The sequence below is a fragment of the Aulonocara stuartgranti genome (assembly GCF_965226115.1).
Source record: "Aulonocara stuartgranti genome assembly, chromosome: 3".
Taxonomy (NCBI): domain Eukaryota; kingdom Metazoa; phylum Chordata; class Actinopteri; order Cichliformes; family Cichlidae; genus Aulonocara; species Aulonocara stuartgranti.
Window position 1 is genome coordinate 63,148,416 of NC_138941.1, and position 21,840 is coordinate 63,170,255.

Sequence of the window (21,840 nt, forward strand, 5' to 3'; positions counted from 1 at the left end):
TCAATGCGAATTTGCATAATTACGATTAAGGAACTGACCTCCCAGCCCATTGTTCCTTCAGTGGGCTGGTTTCAGTCATTATGCAAATGTACTGTTTATAAGATTTGGGGAAACCTGCAGTCAGCTGAGACTGAAGAAGTCACTTGGATGAGTGACGAAACGTTTGTCCCACAAAATGCTACGTCCAGATGAACAGAATCAACTTTTGGAGTTTTATGTAGTTTATTTCTGTCAGTGTTTTGTGGGTGTGATTCATGTCTGTCTGCAGAAGCATAAATCAGACTTTAGAGGAACATTTTACTCAACACTAACACCACAGAATCTCTTCTCTTTATCGGACACAGAAGTATTGAATAAAATATGACTTATCACTTGATTGTTTGACTGATTGATGAAGAATTGATTTGTTTGTGAAAGCTCAAACCAACCTTTTCTCTTTAGTTCTGATCTCACTGCTGAGCTGCACAACAAACCAAGGTCAGTAACCTTCTTCTGTCCCAGTTTAAACCTGATAAATGCTCACTGATATGACCTGTTTGGGTTCATGTTTCAGAGTGTAAAGTAAAAAGATCATCAGTTTTTCATTGTAACCCTCACAGCTCGTCTGACTGTGAGTCCCAGCAGCTCTCAGTTCTTTAGAAGAGACTTTGTGTCTCTGAGCTGTGAGGAGGACGACAGCTCTGCTGGATGGACTCTGTGGAGAAACACAAGCAAACAACAGAGGACTCAGTGTGGGGCTGACTGGGGGAAATCAGCTGGTTCTTCCTGTAACATCAGCTACACTGACACAGTTGACAGTGGAGTTTACTGGTGTGAGTCCAGAGAGGGTCCCATCAGTAACATGGTTAACCTGACAGTCACTGGTAAGCTGAGTGTGTGGAGTTAGTGTTGATGAAGCTGTGTGTAAATGGATGAAATGCTGTAGTTTGTCTCTGTGTTGAGGTGGATCAGTGATCCTGCAGAGTCCTGTCCTCCCTGTGATGGAGAGAGATGACGTCACTCTGCTCTGTAAAACAAAGACCACTCCCTCCAACCTCCCAGCTGCTTTCTATAAAGATGGCTCCCTCATCAGGAAGCAGCCTACAGGTCACATGACCATCCAGCATGTTTCCAGGTCTGATGAAGGCCTCTACAAGTGTGACATCAGCGGTCATGGAGAGTCTCCATCCAGCTGGATCACTGTCACAGGTGACACACTCACCTGTCTGTGTTTCTGCAGCTTTCAACATTCACAATGTGACGACAACTTAATGACTGTGTTTGCTTTATTTTAGGGGAAGACACCACCACACCTCCACCTACATCCACACCTCCACCTACATCCACACCTCCTTCTTCATCCACTTCTCCTCCATCACTGTCCTCCACTGCTCTCTCTGTGTTGTCATTTCTTAAATCAATCTGTGGGTTTTTACTGGTGTTACTGGTTCTGTTAGGGAGACCATGTGTTCACAGGAAGCTTGAAGGTGAGACTCAGACTTTCTATTTCATGGTAAATTATTTTGATGTGATGTTCACTAATATTTTATGAAAGAGTAAATTATTTCGCTGTTCATTCTGACTGATTTCAGCTGATGGGGGAGAAGTTGGCGATAATGACATCACATACAGAGAGAGAAAATCTCAAATCATTGGCAACAGCCAATCAGAGGAAGCAGAGGTAGTGTTTAATATGCTGTGTCTAGCGTTCATGTTGATATTGAAAGAAAAGGTTACATGGTTACATGAACTCATTGTGAACTCACTGAGCCTAAACTAATGTGTTAAACACAATAAAAAGTCCTTACATATTCTGTGCATAATATGTTTATGTCCACATTCACGCTTGTTAATGATTGAGGAATAACTCTTTGAGCTGCTTCAGCCCAAAAATATACTTTTTATAAGACTTTTCATTTAAACAAATTAAACTCATTACTACTATGACTCTCCAAAAATCTAATTCTACATGTAAATGAATCAAATTTATAGAGCCAGTGAGAAAAATAAACAACAAGTAACAACTTGCAATTTTATCAACGTGTTATTATAAAATTGCACACACACACAGAAGATCTTATTTCCTGTTGCCTACACTGGTTTATTTTTTATTCTTTCCACTGTGAAGTTTTTTTTATATTTGTACATCTTTGATTTCTTCGTCTTCATTTTAAAGTGACGTCAGTTATTTGTTTTAGTTTTTACTTTTCACCAGCAGGACGCTCCTAATAAAGTTAAACAGTTACACAGTGAATTAGCGTTTATTATTATATTTACAAAATAACAACATTTTTATCTTCGTCGTAACATTTTATTTTGTTGTATTTATCCGCAACACCTTAGGCTGGTCCATGAAAATATTGTCTGACATTAAACTGAACCGTGGCGCAAAAAAGCTTGGGGACTGCTGCTGCAGGTCGTTCAATTTTGCTTATTCTTGTCAGGGCCATTGCAGGGCTGGAGCCTATCCCTGCTACCACAGGGCGAGAGGATGCCAGCGTGACATAGGGGTAGCCATTCAAGGTTACATTCACACCTTGGCAATTTAGAGTTGCCCTTAATAATAACTTAATAACTGCATGCCTCTGGACTGTGGGAGGAAGCCGGAGTACCCGAGCTGTATCTCAATTCATCGCATTCCTCGAAGAACCCAGCCTTCATGGTCGACGTGGGCAAGGTCCTCCAAAGACCAGAAATGCGAGGCTGTGAAGTGGGACGGTGTAGCCTTCAGATTTGCGTCACCAGTTGTCTCACCAGTTACCGCGCTATGATTTCTGAGATATGGTAGGCCACGAAGAATACACCGGACCCATCTTTCAAATCAGGGGAAATGAAGGACGCATTTGTCGGCCCCGTTTGGAGCAGTCTTAGAATTGGGACAGCCTTCGTCGTCTGGCTGTGACGTAATTGGCCTTCAAATGTGGCCTCCGAAGGATGCAGCTCCTGAATGAAAACGCTATCTGCTTTTTGCACAAAATTATCAAATTTGCAGCTTCAGTTAAGTTAAGTAGGATGGTTTGTCAGAACACCTGTTGTAGGTGTGAACGAGTGTTTAGTTGTCTGTCTCTTTGTTAGTCCTGTGATGGACTGGTAACCTTTCTGCTGTGTATCTCAGCTGGAATAGACTCCAGACTTTGTGCTTCAATAAGATGGATCAGTGATTCAGAAAATGGATGATTTCTTTCAATGATACCATTTTACGGAACTTATTTAAAGACTAGAATTGAACTCACTGTAGGTGTTCTGAGTTTGTAGGTGACCGTTAATGAATGCTGCTCTTTGCATGTGTTTTTCAGCCTGTGGTTAGTCTGTTAACAGAAACAACAGCTCTGTGGTCGTCATGTTTCCCCTGTCAGATAAAAATACTTCAGCTCCTCAGGTTGTACTGCAGGACTGTTAATGTCACATGTATTTCACTGGTATGATTGCAATTATTTTGTAGTTTGCATGACATCCTGGTCCAGTGAGTCTGTGAGGCCCCTGATTCAGCGGTTCTGTGTTCCACACGTACAAACATTATATTTGTATTTATGAGTAAATCTGTTTTATGCTTGTGATAGCCTAGCTCTGTATTTGTCAAAGTGTGTGGCATAGTTCTGAGTTGGGGCACAAGTTACCTGGCAGAAGATTCATGCAGAACTAATGTTTAACATTGGAATCACTTTTACAATGGAACAAAGAAATTTGCAGCAGTTACTTTAATAATATGCACATCCGCTGAAAAACTGCAGCCGTGTGTGTAAGGGGACAGCCACAATGAAGAAGAAGTGTACTGCAAAGTGCGAACATGTGGTCGGGTCTGTCGTGCTAGGACTAAGACTGAGACTAGGACTGAACTTTATTTTTCAATGTTTGACAATATCTAAAAAAAAGTTGCAGCTTTTCTGTCATTGTTTTATTTAGATGGGGCGTGAAAAAATGTCTTCCTGCTATTTGGTAAAAGATGTAAAAAGTTTGAGAGCCACTGGCCTAGATGAAAAAGATTGTGAGTTTATGAGAGGCCACAGTATCTCACATAGAGTTGTTATGCCTGTGATCAGGATGTATTTATGCAAGACGGATTATGAAGACGTCATAAAATGTGTGTTTTCTTCTCATATTTAAAAACAATAAGCGAACAAATATATCTAGTGGGTTTCCCCCCCCAAAAAAGAGCTGATCAAATTTTTAGGAATTTTTTTCATTGTGCTACATAGGAATAGTAATAAATTTTATCTTTTTACACACATCCTGTTCAATAGCATCACTTCTATAACTTCTAGTATTTGCAGTGATTCCTCTCTGTGTGTTTTGTTGTGCAGAGAGTGATCCCTTTCCTGTCCACTCAGCCCTGAGAACAGAAGACATCAGTTATGGACAAACAGCTGTAAGAACAAACACACTCTGGTACAGCTGCTCTTTATTCACTAAAAACAGAGTAATTATTTTTCATTATTATTATTTTCCACATTCAGCAAATTAAAGTCTAGGGTCTTCAGAGACCTGCAGCAAGCTTTCTTCTCCACACTGAACCAGGTCCTAGCTTACTATGCTAGTAATTAACAATTTGGAATAAATCATCAACAGCTGAGCGAGAGAAAAACCAAACTAGAAATCCAAGGTGAACAAGATGATCCCTTAAAAATGTCATATTGATTTTATTGATGATTGATTTTATGTATGAATTTAAACAGTTACATCCTACTGTAATGCTTTACTGTTATAAAGAATTTAGCAATCAGATGTCATGTTTACTGTGTAGGACAAAAATGTTCATTTTTTGCAATTGTTTTTTACTGAAATGAGCTCAGATGATGAGAAACACCAACTCCCTCAAATGCCTTGAAACGTTTGACTGGTACTATGTAAGATCTGAATTAAAAATGTTACATAAGTCAAGAATAGATTTAGAAAAACGTGTCCCAAGAATGAAAGTAAAAGTAGATCTTATGACTCATATCTGATTTTACCTGACTTTATTGCATTACTGATCCTGGTATTCAGGAAGGATATTGTCAGGGAATTTTTAACTTTTATTGTCATGAAATGTAACTGAGTGATATACTGATAAGCAGAGATGGGCAGTAACGCATTACTTGTAACGCGTTACAAGCTCACATAGATGAGGCCCTCATCTATTTAATGTGATGCAGTGTTTGTCTCTTTTCTTTAATGAAAGTGAGCTTCCAGAAATTATTAAGTTGTTCTTCTTGGCCTCTTTTTATAAATAGACCAATATTATATACAATACCATAGAATGTGACAGATCTGACAGACTCAGTAGATCAAATTGTAAAAATGACTTTTATTAAGATAAAATCACATCAGCAGCAACCTCCATCTGTGAAGTGTAAACAACCTGTAAAATGTGTGAAAATAGGAAGATATGTCCATACTCAGCAGTTAATTTATTTTAGTTTATTTCGTATTTTGTAGTTAAAATTCTTTTGTACAGCCATGTGGACTGTTAATCTGTTAAACTTTAAACTGAACTTACATAAATGAAGCTTTATCTGGAGTTTGTTTCTTCTGTAACAGTTTAATGTTTCAGAGAGATGATGTCTCAGCGTCACTGTCTGAACACTCAACAACACATTTAAATTTAAATCCTCTCCCCATTCTGTCAGTTTACTTTACATAAACATAACTGAGTTTTCAGAGCTGCTTATCCTTCTTATGTTGAACTGTGTGTGTTTGTGTTTAGACTTTAAGCCAGTGCCCAACGTCGCCTACTTTTCACTGAAGCAGTCCACCGGTCCAACCACTGATGTCCAGCTGCTGGTCTCTAACTGGCCCACGCAGCCCTTGTAATCACTCTCAGTGGTTGTATAAGTCTGTCTGCATATAGTGTAACAAAGCGTAACTAAAATATAAATGTAATGAATTATTTTAATTGTCCTCAATAAAGTTTGCTTTTTGTTACATTTCATTTCTAAGTGTGGCACCTCTGTTGCTTCTATACAGCAGTGAACTGCTTCCTCTGCAGCATCAGTAAACTTTGCGCTCATGTGTCGTTCCTGTCGTGTGGTTCTGTGGGTTTCAGAAGTAGTGCTGATGGAAAATTTGAACTGTGTTTCTAACTGGTACACACCTCTATTCAGAGCAGATAACAAAGAACAGACAAACAGCTAAACCTCAACCACAGACTAAAAACAGCAGGAACATCATCGAGTGGCTGAAAAGATTCAGAACACAGTGTGTGTGTGTGTGTGTGTGTGTGTGTGTGTGTGTGTGTGTGTGTTTGTTTGAAGAGTTTCAATTCAAGGAAATCAAATCTGTAAGAATTTTCTCCCTGGCTAGCTTGGTGTTAGCATGCTCTTTGTGCAGATGTTTGCACAGTTAAAGCCGCAATGTGATTTTTTTTCTGTCCTTGATGCAGTTTACACTTTACCATCACATTCTCAGCCTCTCATGCTACAAAAATAAGAGGAATATCTCCACTCATCCAAAGTTGTGGACCTCACCACCAATTTCCTCCTCCGTGCACACAAACTTCAGCTGCTTGTAGCAGGAAGGAAAACACATCTGATATGTATTTAATCCGTCCATTGTGCAGATATTTAAAGAGCCTTTGTAATGCAAGTAGCGACAAAATTGTAATATTATTACAGAATTTTGTACAGTAGTGTGTTGTATTACTACATTATGCTAATGTAAATGTGTTATTTTGGAAAGCATTACACACAACAGTAAACCAGTTACATCAGGAGGTGTCCTGGTAACAGTCAGTGCTGCAGGGGGTTTCATTTGTTGTAATACCAAAAGTGACCACTTGTACCTAAAAGTGCACAATTTGTGTAAAAGAAGTAAAGTAGCCAAAGTGCAGATGATAGTTTAGGTGTTGATTTGGATTTTACATTTGGAACCACACATCTGTGTGTGTGTGTGTGTGTGTGTGTGTGTGTGTGTGTGTGTGTGTGTGCTTTAAAGCTTTGTGATGAAAATTGCTCTTCTAATGACCGTCCCAAGGGAAAACCATGGTCTGGTGCTGCCACCTACTGACACTGAAGTGCACCAGCAAACCCTCCAGCACTGTCAAGATGACAGAGTCCAAAGTGCACAGCATGTGAGACCAGAGAAGTTTGGGGATGCATGCTCAGGGTGCTGTGATGGCTTTAAGGTAAAATAAATAAATCTGTGTCCTCCAAAGTTTCCAGACACTGAATGCTTGCTGTATTTAAATTAAAAAATGTGCTATTTCCTGTGTTTTAATGAATCAAATATCACATTTCCTTCACTGTCTAATTGCCCTTGAACCTGGACTTCATGTGTATCACTGAGACTTGGCTTAACCCTGGTGAGTCCAGTATTTTATCAGAACTTTTACCAGCGGGTTGTTCCTTTTTAACACACCGAGGGAGAGGAGGAGGTGCGGCAGGTGAATTTTAAAAATGATTTTAAATGTAAAGAGTTATTTTTGAAGTCTTAATCTTCCAGCTCTGATCTGACGTGTTTTGAAGTCAATCACTCCAACTCAGTGCTCTTTGCACACATTTATCGTCCCCCAAAATACAATGAGAATTTTGTAAATGACTTTTCAGAATTTCTAGCTGGGATAATGTTCTTATTATGGGAGATTTTAATATCCATGTCTGCTGCACTGACAAAGGAGGAGAAGTTTTATTGACTCTTTTAATCTGGTCTAGTCCATACCTGGTCCTACACATGAACATGGACACACACTAGACCTGGTCTTGTCACAGAGTCTACCTGTGCCTAATGTGGAAGCTGTCGGATCATTAACCCTTCTACTGCTGCCCCGTTCTCCTCTGCTTTTAGCCAGCTGTCTGTCCCCACTGTTTTCAGCTGGGAGTTGTTCTGAGAGTGATATATAAATTGCTTCCTTGCTTGCCCCATGGCCAAGTAGATGAAATCACAATGGTTGTACTTATCTTTGATGAAGATGAGAAAGCGCACTGGGCAGAGGTAGAGAATTTATTCTTGGGAGGGGCCGTGCTGACACCTACTGCTTTCTGGCAGGAAGCACCATGCCCCTCCTGTGTTTTAAACAGTGTTGGGGAGTAACGGAATACATGTACCGCCGTTACGTATTTAAAATACAAAATATGAGTAACTGTATTCCGTTACAGTTACCGTTTAAAAAGGTGGTATTCAGAATACAGTTACTTTGTCGAAATAAATGGATTACACTGCGGTACTTTCCTGTTTCATATTGTCGCGGGTCAGGACTGTTTGGGTTTGTTTGACAGCTACGTTCTGTTGTTCCAGGTGGCAGCGTTACGGGTGGTTGCATGGTTACAGGGTGACGCTCTCTCTCTCTCTGTGTTTCCTGGGTGAGAGAGCGCCTTTTTGTTGTTGTTGTGCTAAGCTAATAGGCAGAATGCTACAAGCATAGCTCTAAAGAATGTAGCATCATGGGCAGTGTAGTCCGTGTTGCAGGGAGAATAGACTGCCATACACGTTATGGGTCTGTGAGCGAGGGAGGGAGAAAAAGGGGAGTGGAAAGGTACGAGTTGTCGTCGAGGAAAAACGGAAGCTGGAAGCATGTAAATATAATAATAACCACTGCAGCCAAGAAGAGTGCCTGACGAGCCCAGTTGTAAGTAAGCTATTAAGACTCGACTGTACACCGTGTTCGTGTTTTCCTCCGAAAACAATAAGTTCCGTTGGAGCAGCCTTTCAACGCCTCTCTCTGTCTCTCGCAAGAAAAGTTGACCCACACAACAAAGTAAAGCTATTTTTCGGCTACCAGCCGACAGGGACCCCGCCGTATTAGTCAGAGGTCCCTTTACTACAGTTCGGAGTCGTGGACCTTCAGTAACAGTAATATATCACAGCAATAGTACTTTCACGTTGTTGTAAAAAGCATGATAATATATTAAGTGATCCAAAGTATTCAGAATACGTTACTGTCATTGAGTAACGTAACGGAATACGTTACAGAATACATTTTGGGGCATGTATTCTGTATTCTGTAATGGAATACATTTTAAAAGTTACCTTCCCAACACTGCTTGTAACCTATATCACCAATTATGTTATGGAAAATGACGCATTAACTACTACAAAACTCTGACCTTTGTGGGAATGCTTGGAGCAGACTAACATGTGAGCTGGAGTGTTCTGGGACGTTATATATTTTTTTTGAATGGCTGCAATCCAGGCCATCCGTCGCCTCTTTTTACTTCGGAAACATGGCTCGAACAATTTCTCTTCAACGACGTAATCCATTAACAACCGATCTCTTTACCCGTCAGCTTCCCGTGGCTGTCATGAGACCGGCTATTGCAGTTAATAATGCAACAAAAATTAAATTGCTTTATACGGTGCTAAAAGCACTACTTAAATTCTTCTCTACTTTCGGGCTTCCAAAGGTTGTTCAAACAGACCAAGGAACGAATTTCACCTCAAAAATATTTGCACAGGTTGTGGAGGAGTTGCACATAAAACATGTAAAATCCAGTCCATACCACCCGGAAAGTCAAGGTGCTCTGGAAAGATTCCATCAAACCCTCAAAGCTATGCTGCGCAAGTTCTGCGCGGGGTCGGATAGAGAATGGGATGAGGGTCTGCCGTTATTGTTGTTTGCAGTCAGAGAAGTCACTCAGGAATCCTTGGGATTCAGTCCGATGGATCTGGTGTTTGGACACGTGGTCCGCGGTCCCCTCCGCCTTCTGAAGGAGAGGTGGTTGTCAGAAACTTCTGAAACTCAGCATAATGTTCTGGATTATGTTAGCGGACTTCGGGAAAAGCTTCACCTTGCATGTCAGTTAGCTCGAGAGAATCTGTCACATACGCAAGCTAAAATGAAAACTCGCTATGATAAAAAAGCTGTTTGCAGAAGTTTTCAGCCGGGAGAGAAAGTGTTGGTGTTGTTGCCTGTGGTAGGGTCCAGCTTATCAGCTCAGTTCGCTGGCCCATATGTGGTGGAACAAAAACTCAGTGACAACAACTATGTGATCCAGACCCCAGACCGCCGGAGAAAGTCTAGGGTTTGTCATATTAATCTGTTAAAATCGTTTCACTCGAGGAGTCCTTCGGGTGCGCCGTCTCCAGTGTGCGCCGCTAGTACTGTTCTCCCTATGAACCCTCTGATGACGGGCTACTCCAGAAAAGTGAAGCGCTGGGTAGCGGCCGGTTGAAAAATTCGGAGATCTTAAATGATTTAGACACATATTTAGTCCACCTGTCTGAACCCGCTCGAGCTGACATCACTGACCTGATAGAAAAGAACTTATCACTTTTTTCTGATCACCCTCGTCAAACTGCGGTCCTGTGCCACGATATTGATGTGGAAGGACATAAACCGATTAAGCAACATGCTTACCGAGTGAACCCAGTGAAAAGGGCGATAATGCAGAAGGAAGTTGACTATCTCTTAGAACACGGTTTAGCCTTTCCGAGCGCCAGCGCATGGAGTTCGCCGTGTGTGCTAGTACCAAAATCCGACAACACTCCTCGGTTTTGTAATGATTACAGGAAGGTTAACGCTGTTACCAAACCTGATTCATTTCCTCTTCCTAGAATGGAGGATTGTATTGATAGAGTGGGATCGGCATCGTTTGTAACCAAACTTGATTTGTTAAAAGGTTACTGGCAAGTACCTTTAACTCCCCGAGCCTCTGAAATATCTGCTTTTGTTACACCGGACCATTTTCTCCAGTATACGGTTATGCCGTTTGGGTTGCGTAATGCACCCGCTACTTTCCAGCGCCTTATGGCCAAAGTACTGGCGGGCGTGAATAACTGCGATGCCTACCTGGATGATGTTGTCATTTACTCATCCACCTGGTCTGACCACTTACAAACACTCTCTCTCGTTTTCAGCCGTTTTCAGGAGGCCTCGCTTACGTTGAACCTAGCCAAATGTGAATTTGGCAGAGCCACCATCACATATCTGGGAAAACAGGTGGGTCAGGGACAGATACTGCCGGTGACCGCGAAAATACAGGCGATCGTTGAGTTTCCAGTCCCACAAACGAGAAGGGCGCTGCGCCGATTTCTAGGAATGTGTGGTTATTACAGGGGTTTTTGTAAGAACTTTGCCACTGTTGTCGTTCCTCTCACCGATTTGATCAGTCCGGTGAAGCCTTTTGTGTGGACGCCTGTTTGTCAGACTGCTTTCGAGTCTGCGAAAGCATTACTGTGCAGTTCCCCTGTTCTTACGGCACCAAATTTCATGTCCCCTTTCAAGCTCGAGGTTGACGCTAGTGCGGTTGGTGCAGGAGCTGTCCTTATGCAGGAAGGCCATTGCGGCGTGGATCGCCCAATTTGTTACTTTTCAAAAAAATTCAACAAACATCAGATGAACTACAGTACCATTGAAAAGGAAGCCCTTGCCTTGTTGTTAGCCCTACAGCATTTCGAGGTGTATATCGGATCCAGCTCTATCCCTGTTCAAGTGTTCACTGACCATAACCCATTGGTTTTTCTCTCCCAGATGCAGAACTCAAATCAGAGACTTATGCGTTGGTCCCTTCTTTTGCAAGACTTCAACCTGCAGATCAAGCATAAGAAAGGGACGGAAAATGTCATCGCGGACGCCCTGTCGAGAGCAATTTTGTAGTTTAGGAATTAAACAATAGGAGGATTGTTTAAATCTTATGGAAGGGGGTGTTACGAACTTGTATGTCCGTGTGTTTGTTTGTGCAAGTGCTGTGTTTTTGTCTATGTTAATTTAGCTGTGCCAGGTCCCTGTTCCGATTGGTGCGTGGACTTACTGCCCCGGCGTGATTGGATCCAGCTGGAGGACCCGCCCAATAAAAGGAGGCTGGAGCGCTACAGCGGGAGAGGTCCTCGCATTTCTCCTCATCACCCAGCAGTAGTCCTGTGGTAGCCGCTGGCTGCAGTATACGTGCGAGAATTGTAGAAGTGGAGTGGGTAGGGGTGAGCTGCCGTTTATTTTGATCACCCGTTTTCTCCTGTTTTGAGTTGGTTAAGGAGGTCAGACTCTGTCTTTATTTTGACTTTATTTTGGTGAGGTCAGGGGTGCGGGATTGGTGTAGGTTTGTTTTGTTTCTTGTTTTGGCCTTGGCTCACCCTGAAGTGTTGACACTCCCGTTTTGGTTCTCTTTATTCACTTTGTAAATAAATCACTTCACATCTAACGGATTTGTTGCGTGTGACTGCTTGGGTCTTGGGGAGGGAAGCGAGTGCCTCGCTCATGTTATGGCCTGGCCCTAGACGGGTCGTAACAATGACACAATAAGATTACTTACACAACATAAGTACTATGAACACCAGGAAAAAAAACAGGTAGTTTACTAGCAAGGCAAGTTAAAGAAGTTGCAGCATCAAGACTGATTACAGAAATAAGAACTAGTGCAGGGCAATTAACAACTGACCCAAAGAGAATTAATGATGTATTCCGAGAATATTATAAAGCACTTTACTCTTCAGACTTAAAAAAAGATCCAGACATAATCGAAAGTTTTTTCGATGTTATTCCATCTAGAACACAAACTACTGTTAGAAGAACCAATAACATTAAGGGAGATAAATCAGGCTATTCAAAGTATGCAGTGCTCAAAAAGCCCCGGTCCAGATGGGTATAGTGCTGAATTCTATAAGACCTTTAGCGAACAGATTTCACCCGTTCTTTTGGAGGTATATAACGAAGCTCTAACTAAAGGATGCTTACCTTCAACCATGTATGATAGCACTATCTCTCTAATCCACAAGCCTGGTAAGGATCCTTTGGAACCTTATTCGTACAGACCAATAAGTCTATTGAACGTAGATAATAAAATATTGGCAAGCATTCTGGCTATGCGATTAGAGATAGTTCTCCCAACAGTTGTGTCGGAGGACCAAACTGGATTTGTAAAAAATAGACAGTTATCTTTTAATATTAGAAGGCTATTCAATATTATATATACACATGATACTTATGATCAATCTGATATACTACTCTCATTAGATGCAGAGAAGGCCTTTGACAGGGTTGAGTGGGATTTCCTCTTCTCGACCCTGTCAAAGTATGGCATAGGCCCTAATTATATCTCCTTTGTTAAGCTGCTTTACACAAAACCTCAGGCCTCGGTTAACACAAATAATATAACTTCTAGTCCTTTCCTCCTCCACTGCTCTACAAGACAAGGGTGCCCTTTGTCCCCATTGCTATTTGCACTTGTCATAGAACCTCTCGCCATTCAATTACGCTCTACAAAAAATTACAAAGGAATAAGGAGATGTGATGTAGAACATAAGGTGTCTCTCTTTGCAGATGATTTGTTGCTATATATCACTGACCCTACTAAATCATTGCCAAAAATTATGACAGTTCTAACTGAATTTGGGAAAATTTCTGGATACAAAATCAACTTAACAAAAAGCATATTGTTTCCTATTACTTCGTTAGAAAAATTAGATAGCGCTACATTGATTTTGTTTCCTTTTACAATCTAAAATACCCGTGTAACCCATGAATTCTCTGGCCTTTTCAAACATAATTTTATTAATTTATACCATCAAACTTAACAGAACTTGGAAAGACTGTCTAAACTGCCCAGCTCGCTTGCTGGCCGAATAAATATCATTAGGATGAGCACAAGCATACGTTCCTACCCTCATTCCTTCAAATACAAATACTCAGCACTCTCCCAATGTGGTGACAAACAGAAATGAGCACTATACACCTATTCATACTCCCGAGACATATTCTATACTCCCAGGTCCAGGTTTCACCACCCCCACGGGGGCAATCAACTGCCAGACACAAGAGATGTTACCCCTTTCCCTGCCGTGGGGGCAAGCAGACCACCCCCGGCCTGGCAGTCGCGGGGGAGGCCCAGTGTCACAGATCCTGACCAACTCCTCCCAGCCACCCTGCCCCGATGGTGAATAGAGAATGGGGGTGTGAAAACCGCATACCTCACTCCGCCCTCTCATATGTCGTGTTACTGCGTCCTGTTCTAAAGTGCATTTAAAACACAGGAGGGTCATGGTGCATCCTGCCAGAGAGCAGTAGGTGTCAGCACTTCCCGAGAACCCTCAATGTCTATATGCATTTAAAATTAAGAGGTGCACACCCACCCCAGAGGTTAGGTTGGATATACAAACCATACTCTGGACGCCATATATCGTGCCCACTCCCAAAGCCCTATATGTATGTGTTATGAGACTATAAGTAATGTGGATGTCTAGGTTGCGGAATAAAATTGAGGTACAGGTCGCAAGAAGAGGACAGTCCCCTGCACACTGGTGACACACCTGCACCCCAAGGCCCTGTGTGGGTGGGTGAGATGGAACGGGAACAGGGAGGCCAGGGTGGCCCACACAACCCCACCGCAAAGGAAACTACACCCACCCCATCATCCAATCATCTACCATACCACATAAGACAGTAGACACCCAGGTTGAGTTCATTCTCCATCTCTCCTGCAGGGTGGACTCTTGTGGATCCGAGACCTCCTGTAAGGATGTGACAAACTCCATGCCGGTCTAAGCGACACCTATTTCCACCAGCGCATCAGAGGTCCCCCACACCAGGGCAGGGCCCCAATGCATGCACCCACCCACCCACAACCCTGGCGACACACCAGCCAGGGCCCAAGCCCCCAGGACCTAGACAGATCCCTAGCCCAGAGGCGGAGCCCCCCAGACAGTGTGAGCAGTTGTTAGTAGATGTCCTGTGTACTCTATGTAGTATTTTGTATTGTATTAATTGCAGACTGGGATTTCTTATCATTTGAAAGGGTTTTAAGCATATCTGACTGAAAAGTCTGCTTCCCACTTTGCAATAGGAAGGGATATTGATTCATCTATTTTAGAGAGTGTTTTGTATATTTTAGACAATGATTTGGGCAGATTAAGAGTAAAACATTGTACCACACTTGGTAGTGTTTGTAATTCAATTTGACTGGGTTTATCTTATTATTTTTTTACTATGGATTTAATTTGTTGATATTCTAAAAATCTTTTCTTGTTGATCCCATGTTGTATAACTAGTCTGTCAAACGGAATAAAGTCTGTTCCTTCTAAATTCCTTCTTCCAAGTATTTAATTTCTTTGCAACTCCAATCTGGGAAGTTAATCAGAATCAGAAATACTTTATTAATCCCGAAAGAAATTATAGGTTACAGCAGGCAGCACGCTAATGGCGCATGCACACTTACGAAGGAACCCTCTGACCAAACATACTTTACACAAACATCACATTGAGGAGACATGTCAGAGAGCTAAGCTGATAGGAAAAAAACAACGAAAATACATAACTTGAGGTGAGAGGAGGAGAAAAAAAAAACACTCCACTCAGACTGAGCTCCTAATGGGAGAACAGAAAAAAAACACAAAAAGTCTTCCAGCCGACCCAGGTGGCCTTGCGTAGGATAGGGATGAACAGTCTAAACACCGTCTGTTCTCGGGATGAAAATTTGTTTTTGTTTAGCTCCAGTCTCGAGACCACAGCTGGCACCGATATGGTAGCCGCATGAAATGATGGTGGTATTCCTTTAGTGCGAACAACTGCATGTCAATTTCACAGCCGATCTAGCAGTCCTAAACCGGTCTCTCAATCTCCGAGATGTTATCAATCTTGCGCTCAAAGACCAAAGTCTGAGAACTCACGCCCGCCGTGAGCTTCTCCAAGATGTTATCCAATTTTTGCTCAGAGGTCTTAGTCTGAGTGCTCACAGCAGCCTCAAGCTTCTCCAAGATCTTATCTTCAATGATCCCATTTTGAGAAATCACGACTCGTCCAATTGCTTCAATCACAGCAGCCTTGTGGGGTTTTGAATAGCCGATTCCGCTTTCTTTAATCTTTGATAAACCAGGGGCCAAGCCAGGTCCGATCAGCAAGAACCCTGTTTTCATGGTTCCGAAAAGGTAGATGTCTTCAGTGTCCTCGATCGACAGTCCTGGCAAATGACCCTCCAGTTATGCCACCCGTCCATCGTGTATCTGGCAGGGAACGTCCCTCCAGGACACTCAGGCTTACCTGAGCCCAGGCTTGTCATTGTCAATTGCATTCAGGGACCAGCTGATCAAATCCATAATTCCTCTTTTAGGTTTTAGAGAACAGACTGTGAGAGAGTGTTCCAGGGAAAAGTAATACAAAAAACATGAGACTAGACAAGGACACAAGAGGCTAAGCAGGGAAGCTAAGGGAGAAGAGAGGAGGAGAGGAGAAAAGTGCAACCGCCTTCGTCAAGAGCAAGAGATAAAATGAACTGTGTATAATTAGGGGTAGAAGTTACTAATTAGTGGGATGTGAGTGTGCATTAATCTGTCAGAATGATAAACTGGAGCTCTCACCCTAAATACAGACTGAGGGGATCAGACCAAAGAGGAAGGACATGAAAACAGACCAGGTGGAAGCTGACATCGTAACATCATAAGTCAAAGGTGATGTGTTGTCCTTCAGAGCAGGTAGCCTTGACACTGGTGAAACTTTGTTTTCACAGCTCAGGGTGGAAATTTTATCCCACATCTTTCTGTTTTATTTAGCAAAATAAACATGTCACCTGGTCCTTGCCTGCTTTTGTTTGAGTTCATTCTTTTTTTTATTGTGCAAACAATAGAGTCTGTTTCAAGGTGAAGTGTTCCCAGCTGCTCGCACATGTCAGTCTGCTGTTTTCCTCTAGCTCAGAGTCACAAACTGCAACCACGTGAGGAACAAATTCAACACAGAATCGAGATCAAATATTTAGTTTTTCCTCAAGATTGTTTCTAGAAAGAAGTAGTCATATAGTCATAGCTGAGGAGACACCGGAGCGTCATGAAAGGAAAAGCAATAAGAAACCATCTCACCATCGAACTAGATAGTGAGCATGATGAGTGACACATCATCATGTCATCATGTCAGTCATAATGTATTTCGTAGAAAAAATTTTCTGGCACAACTTCACCTGCTTCCAAGGTGCATGGAGAGGATGAAAGAATTCACAAAGCAGGTTAAAAAAAAAGAAAAGAAAGGGGGGTTGGGGGTCTTTAATGGTAAAAGCACGTTTAAATAAGAAAACAAGATTACATCATCACATAGGAACACATTTGTTAAAAGTTTTGAACTTTTAACAAAATTTGCTTTTAACTTTCGGTGATAAAAGGATTCAAGTTTGATTTGTTGCTTGTAGCAAAGAAAAACATCACTTTCTCTCAACTCTGTGAAATTTAAAACAACATTGGCAGTAACAGCGTCACACTGTGTGATGGAGCGTCAGCGTCACAGGGGCGCACACAACCCACTTCCCTGTTCACTCTGTTTGCACTAAGAAAGTTAAAACCACCATTACTGTTCTCCATGAACAAGAGTTTACAGTTACAGAACATACTACACTTTGACTTACCCTTCATTTATGAGGTGAGCACATGCTTGCCTGATATTTATTTATTTATGTACCGGATTCACAAAATAAGTTGTTGGAATAATGACCAAAAGATTTAAGAAAAGCTAACTTATACAACTGAGTTTTCAGTAGTGATTTAAAAAGAATCAAAGGGCCAGTCAACCTGACAGGCCGATGGAGGCTTTTCCAAAGTTTAGGAGCTAGTGTGAATACAGTAGAAGATGAATAGAAGATTGAAATGGTCTGAAACAGTGGTATGTAGAGCGGGGTTTTATTTAAGCAAAAGGAAGACACTGGCATGCATTCAGATGATCTTTTAGAGGAGCCAGGAGGTGATGAGTATAATCTCCTTAAGGAGGAGTAATGGCAAGTTGTGGAGATCTGGATGAAAGTTAAATAACGGGGTTTGCTGAGACACTTGGATAAACTGACAGGTTCCACTTCCAGGCTTGTTCTGTGATCTGCTACTGCCCAAAAGATTAAAGACCTTCTTCACAATCATCAAACAATGTGGCAGGAAAACCAGACTGAGTGGCATCCAAGGCATTTCATTGGTTATTAATAACAAGTTATGAAAGTAGAGATGCCATTGATGCCTAACATTTATGGAATATTATCTTAACTTGTGTTTAACAACCGAACAATGTTGATTGACAGGGCGAGTGTCACAAAGATACCAGGGGCAAATGTAAAGAAAAACACAAGCATTCATTACCTCTGACACACACACACACACACACACACACACACACACACAGTGAACATATTTTTTGTATGACTGAAGTGCAGTTTATCTGCCAGGTTTCTCTGCTGTGATTCAAGGTGAAGTGACATAACCTGTATAAAGCTACCATCAAGTTTATGTCTAACCTGTCTCTATAAGAGATGTACATGTGTAAAAGCTGTGATCAATACAACTTTCATGCTTATCTCTGTATCACAGAGTCTGGGGGAGAGCAGAGCTGCTCTGATTAGAGACGTAAGACTTCACAGACATTACATAACATAAAGAAAACACTTTGTAAACACTTCACAATACAGATGTTTAAATGGACTTTTAGTGGGAGTGTAACTGCCTCCCCTTACCTTCACTCCATATGGTACAGATGTGAGAGGTGACACAAAACACTAGTCAGTAGTGTGACGGTGTCAGAGCAGGTTTTAATATTCAGTTCAGTTTTATTATTTAAATTTGACATAAAGTCCACAGTGTCCTATTTTATGATCACATCGATAAATATGGAACAATAAGTGTAAAACTGTATGCAAGAGTCTGTATCGTGTTACTCATCATGGAAACAAAGACATTACCTAACACGGTGAATCACAGTGATTCATAAAGACCACCAGCAGCCAGCTGACGGACAGCTTTTTCCCAAGATCTGTGAAAGCCATCTGTCCACCCACCCTTCCCTCTGCTCCTGTGGAAACACCGTCACATAGACCCATTGACCCCCTGTACGTACACTCACATCCTGTTACTGTACTCTAAAGAATGCTAAGCATTTATCTTTTTTTAAGTCTTTTTATTCATTTGTCTTTTTTTGCATTTTCTTTTTCACTGAGAGAAACAGTGTAATTAAATTAAAGAAACTGACATCTGAATATTTATTTTTTCGAAAAACATGATGATATCATGCCTGAATCAAAACAAAATGTCACAAACTCATCAAGGACCATTCTTATATTTTAATGATTATATCTCTGTATGTATGCATGTAACAGGACACTGCCATGAATGGTAAGTGTATTATTTAAAAAGTTCCAACAAATTATTGAGATTATTTCACTTTATTTTTCTAAAAAGATGAACATCCATCAGTCAAGAATTAGAGAACAGTTGTCAGTAGCAACTGGTGACATGTCTGTCTGTATATCTCTGTCAATCTCTCTCTGGTCACTGTTAACAAGTCATTATGAAAAAACAAACACATAAAAGACTCCAGCTTCTGTCATGGACCCGTTTTCACTGACTTTCTGCCGAGGTGTGTTCTCTCTCTTTCTCTTTCTTTTTCTCGCCTTCTGTTTGTTTTGATTTTACCACCTGCTGTGGAAAAGGTTAGGTGAGTAAAGTGAACCAACATTCAGTACAGAAAAATCCAGGGTTAATCCTGAAGTTACCTGCATAAGACAGAATTCTGCTTCATACTACAGGCCTTTGGTCTTCAGCGTCTTTGTGAAGAGCAGTTTCTAAACTTCTACCACCTGAGGAGCAAATGCCTCATCATCCTCGCCTCAGAACAGATAGCAGAGATGAGCAAAGCCAAAATTAAACAAACTAAAAGTTCCACAAATGTAATCGTAATTAAAAGAATAAAGGGGTCATTCTTACTATTCGGTGCCATTTGAGTCCTAATGACATAATATGGTATATTTAGTGTAAAACTTGTCTAATGCTTATTTCTAAACCATTTTCTTGTATGTTTAACCCCCCTCTACCATAGAACACATTGATATATACACAGGATAAATACATTAAAAGTAAATTACTTTTATTTTAGCACAAGTCACTAAAGTACTATGTCCCCAGTCATGCTTGCTCGACTTCAGTTACAAATATAACTTAAAAAAAAAAAAAAAATCTAAATTTTTCATCATTTCTGGATTGGCTTATTTCTAATGTTCCTCATCAAATGTTCTTTTTTATTATTAATGCATGTTTAATACTTAAAATCTTTAAAAAATGTTGTGTCCCTGAATCAACTGTCACCCCTGTTACTCTGATAAGAATTCCATAGAACACATCACCTGATTATTCTTTTAGTCACATGACACTCCCGGATGTAACATATTTTGGAGGGAAAACTTTCAAGAAGAAGACGAGTAAGTACCACTCTTTAATCAACCCTTTTTTCAATGTTTTAGCAAGATTTTGTAATGTGGCAAAGCATAACACGTCCAACCTGTTACGCTTATTAATAGTGGAAACAATTTTTTTTTTGTAATTTTTATAATATGGCTAATAAACATGTTAAAAATGGTTCTTAGTGGTCACCATGTACTAGCTTGTTGTTCATCATACTAGTAGTAATGGCTAAGTTTAGCATAAAATCTCCCCCCTGTTACCGTCACCCCTGTTATTGCTATGCACTGTAACATGAAATTTCCTTGCAGATTTTAAAAAGGGACATTGTAGCTTTTAGAAAATGTAAATATTACTATAACTGTGTATTCAAAACAGTTATTAATAGAAAATTGAATGTCCTGTAACAGGGTGGACATTTGGCACGTCATGGGTAAAGACTTTGATTTTAAAAAATATTATAATATAATATCCTTAGCTGGACCAATACATTTTTCTTATAGGTTGAAAATCCCTCTTTTAGATGAAATGTTAAAATAATTCAAAATTTTGTATTTTTTGATGAAGAGTGATCACACTGAAATGGCACCGAATAGTAGGAATGACTCAAAGAACATGAATAAAACTGTTGGATCATCAGTCTGAGCCAATCCATCTCTTTGGATCAGGAACTGAAAATGCACAAGAAACAGACTCATCTGCTGTTGACAGTGAGACAGTTTTTAAATTATTATTAACAGTTATCATTATTATCAACAGACAGGTCAAAGGTCAGATGAAAACCACCATTTGTTGAGCATTCTGAAGCTCCTCTGCTGCCACCTACTGGCCCTATGACTGATGTCTTTCTACACAGTGCATACACTCATTGGCCACATTTTTAGGTACACTTTGTTAGTCCTGGATTGAACCGTCTTTTTGCTTTCAGAACTGACATAATCCCTCCTGGCATGGACTCAACAAGGTGCTGGAAATATTACTCAGAGGTCCGTATAGAGATGATAGCATCGCACAGCTTCAGCACATTTGATGATGTGGATCTGAAACATCGCTAAAGTGCTGCACTGGATTTTCAAGGTTTGGTGCAAATGTTAGACATGTGCTTATGATAAAAATAAGTCTTTTCACCCCCACAATATTCTTTTTGTTGAAAGTAACTGTAATAGCTTTATATTCTAATACTTGTTTACTGTTTACTCTTCTGTCAGAGTCCAACTTCTATTGAGAACTGCAGTCGACTCATTTAGTTGTCAGCACTTCAGTCTCACTACACTGGCAGCACAAGACCATGTTTTGGTCAGTAGTTGGTAATTTGTTCGTCTGTTGATGTTACAGCGATTTTTACAATAATACAAATGTTGCACAAGAACACAAAGTATTTAATTACAAAGGTTTTGTTTAGTTCCCACCATTGTCAAAGTAGAGTTAAAACAATGCTTTTCTCAAACCACAAAAGAACTTAAAATACACTGAGGTCAGTGTAAACAGTGACCGACACCTTAAATCCAACAGAGGAAAAAAGTTTCACAAACACTCAGGTTAAAATTCACTCAGACTGAGTACTGAGGAGTCCACAAAGCATGAGAAGAAGCTGCTACATGTCTAAATACATTGACTTGCTGCCATGTGATTGGCTGATTAAATATTTCTAGTAACATGCAGTTGAAGGGGTGTACCCAATAAAGTGGCTAGTAAGTGTGACTTAAATGTACATCACTGCAAATTTGAAACCAATCCAGACCTGGTAGAGCAAAGTCAACTGCTAATCGTGGAGGTCGGTGGTTCGATTCCAGTCTGCATGGCAAATATGCCAAAAGGGGCTTTGAATGCTCA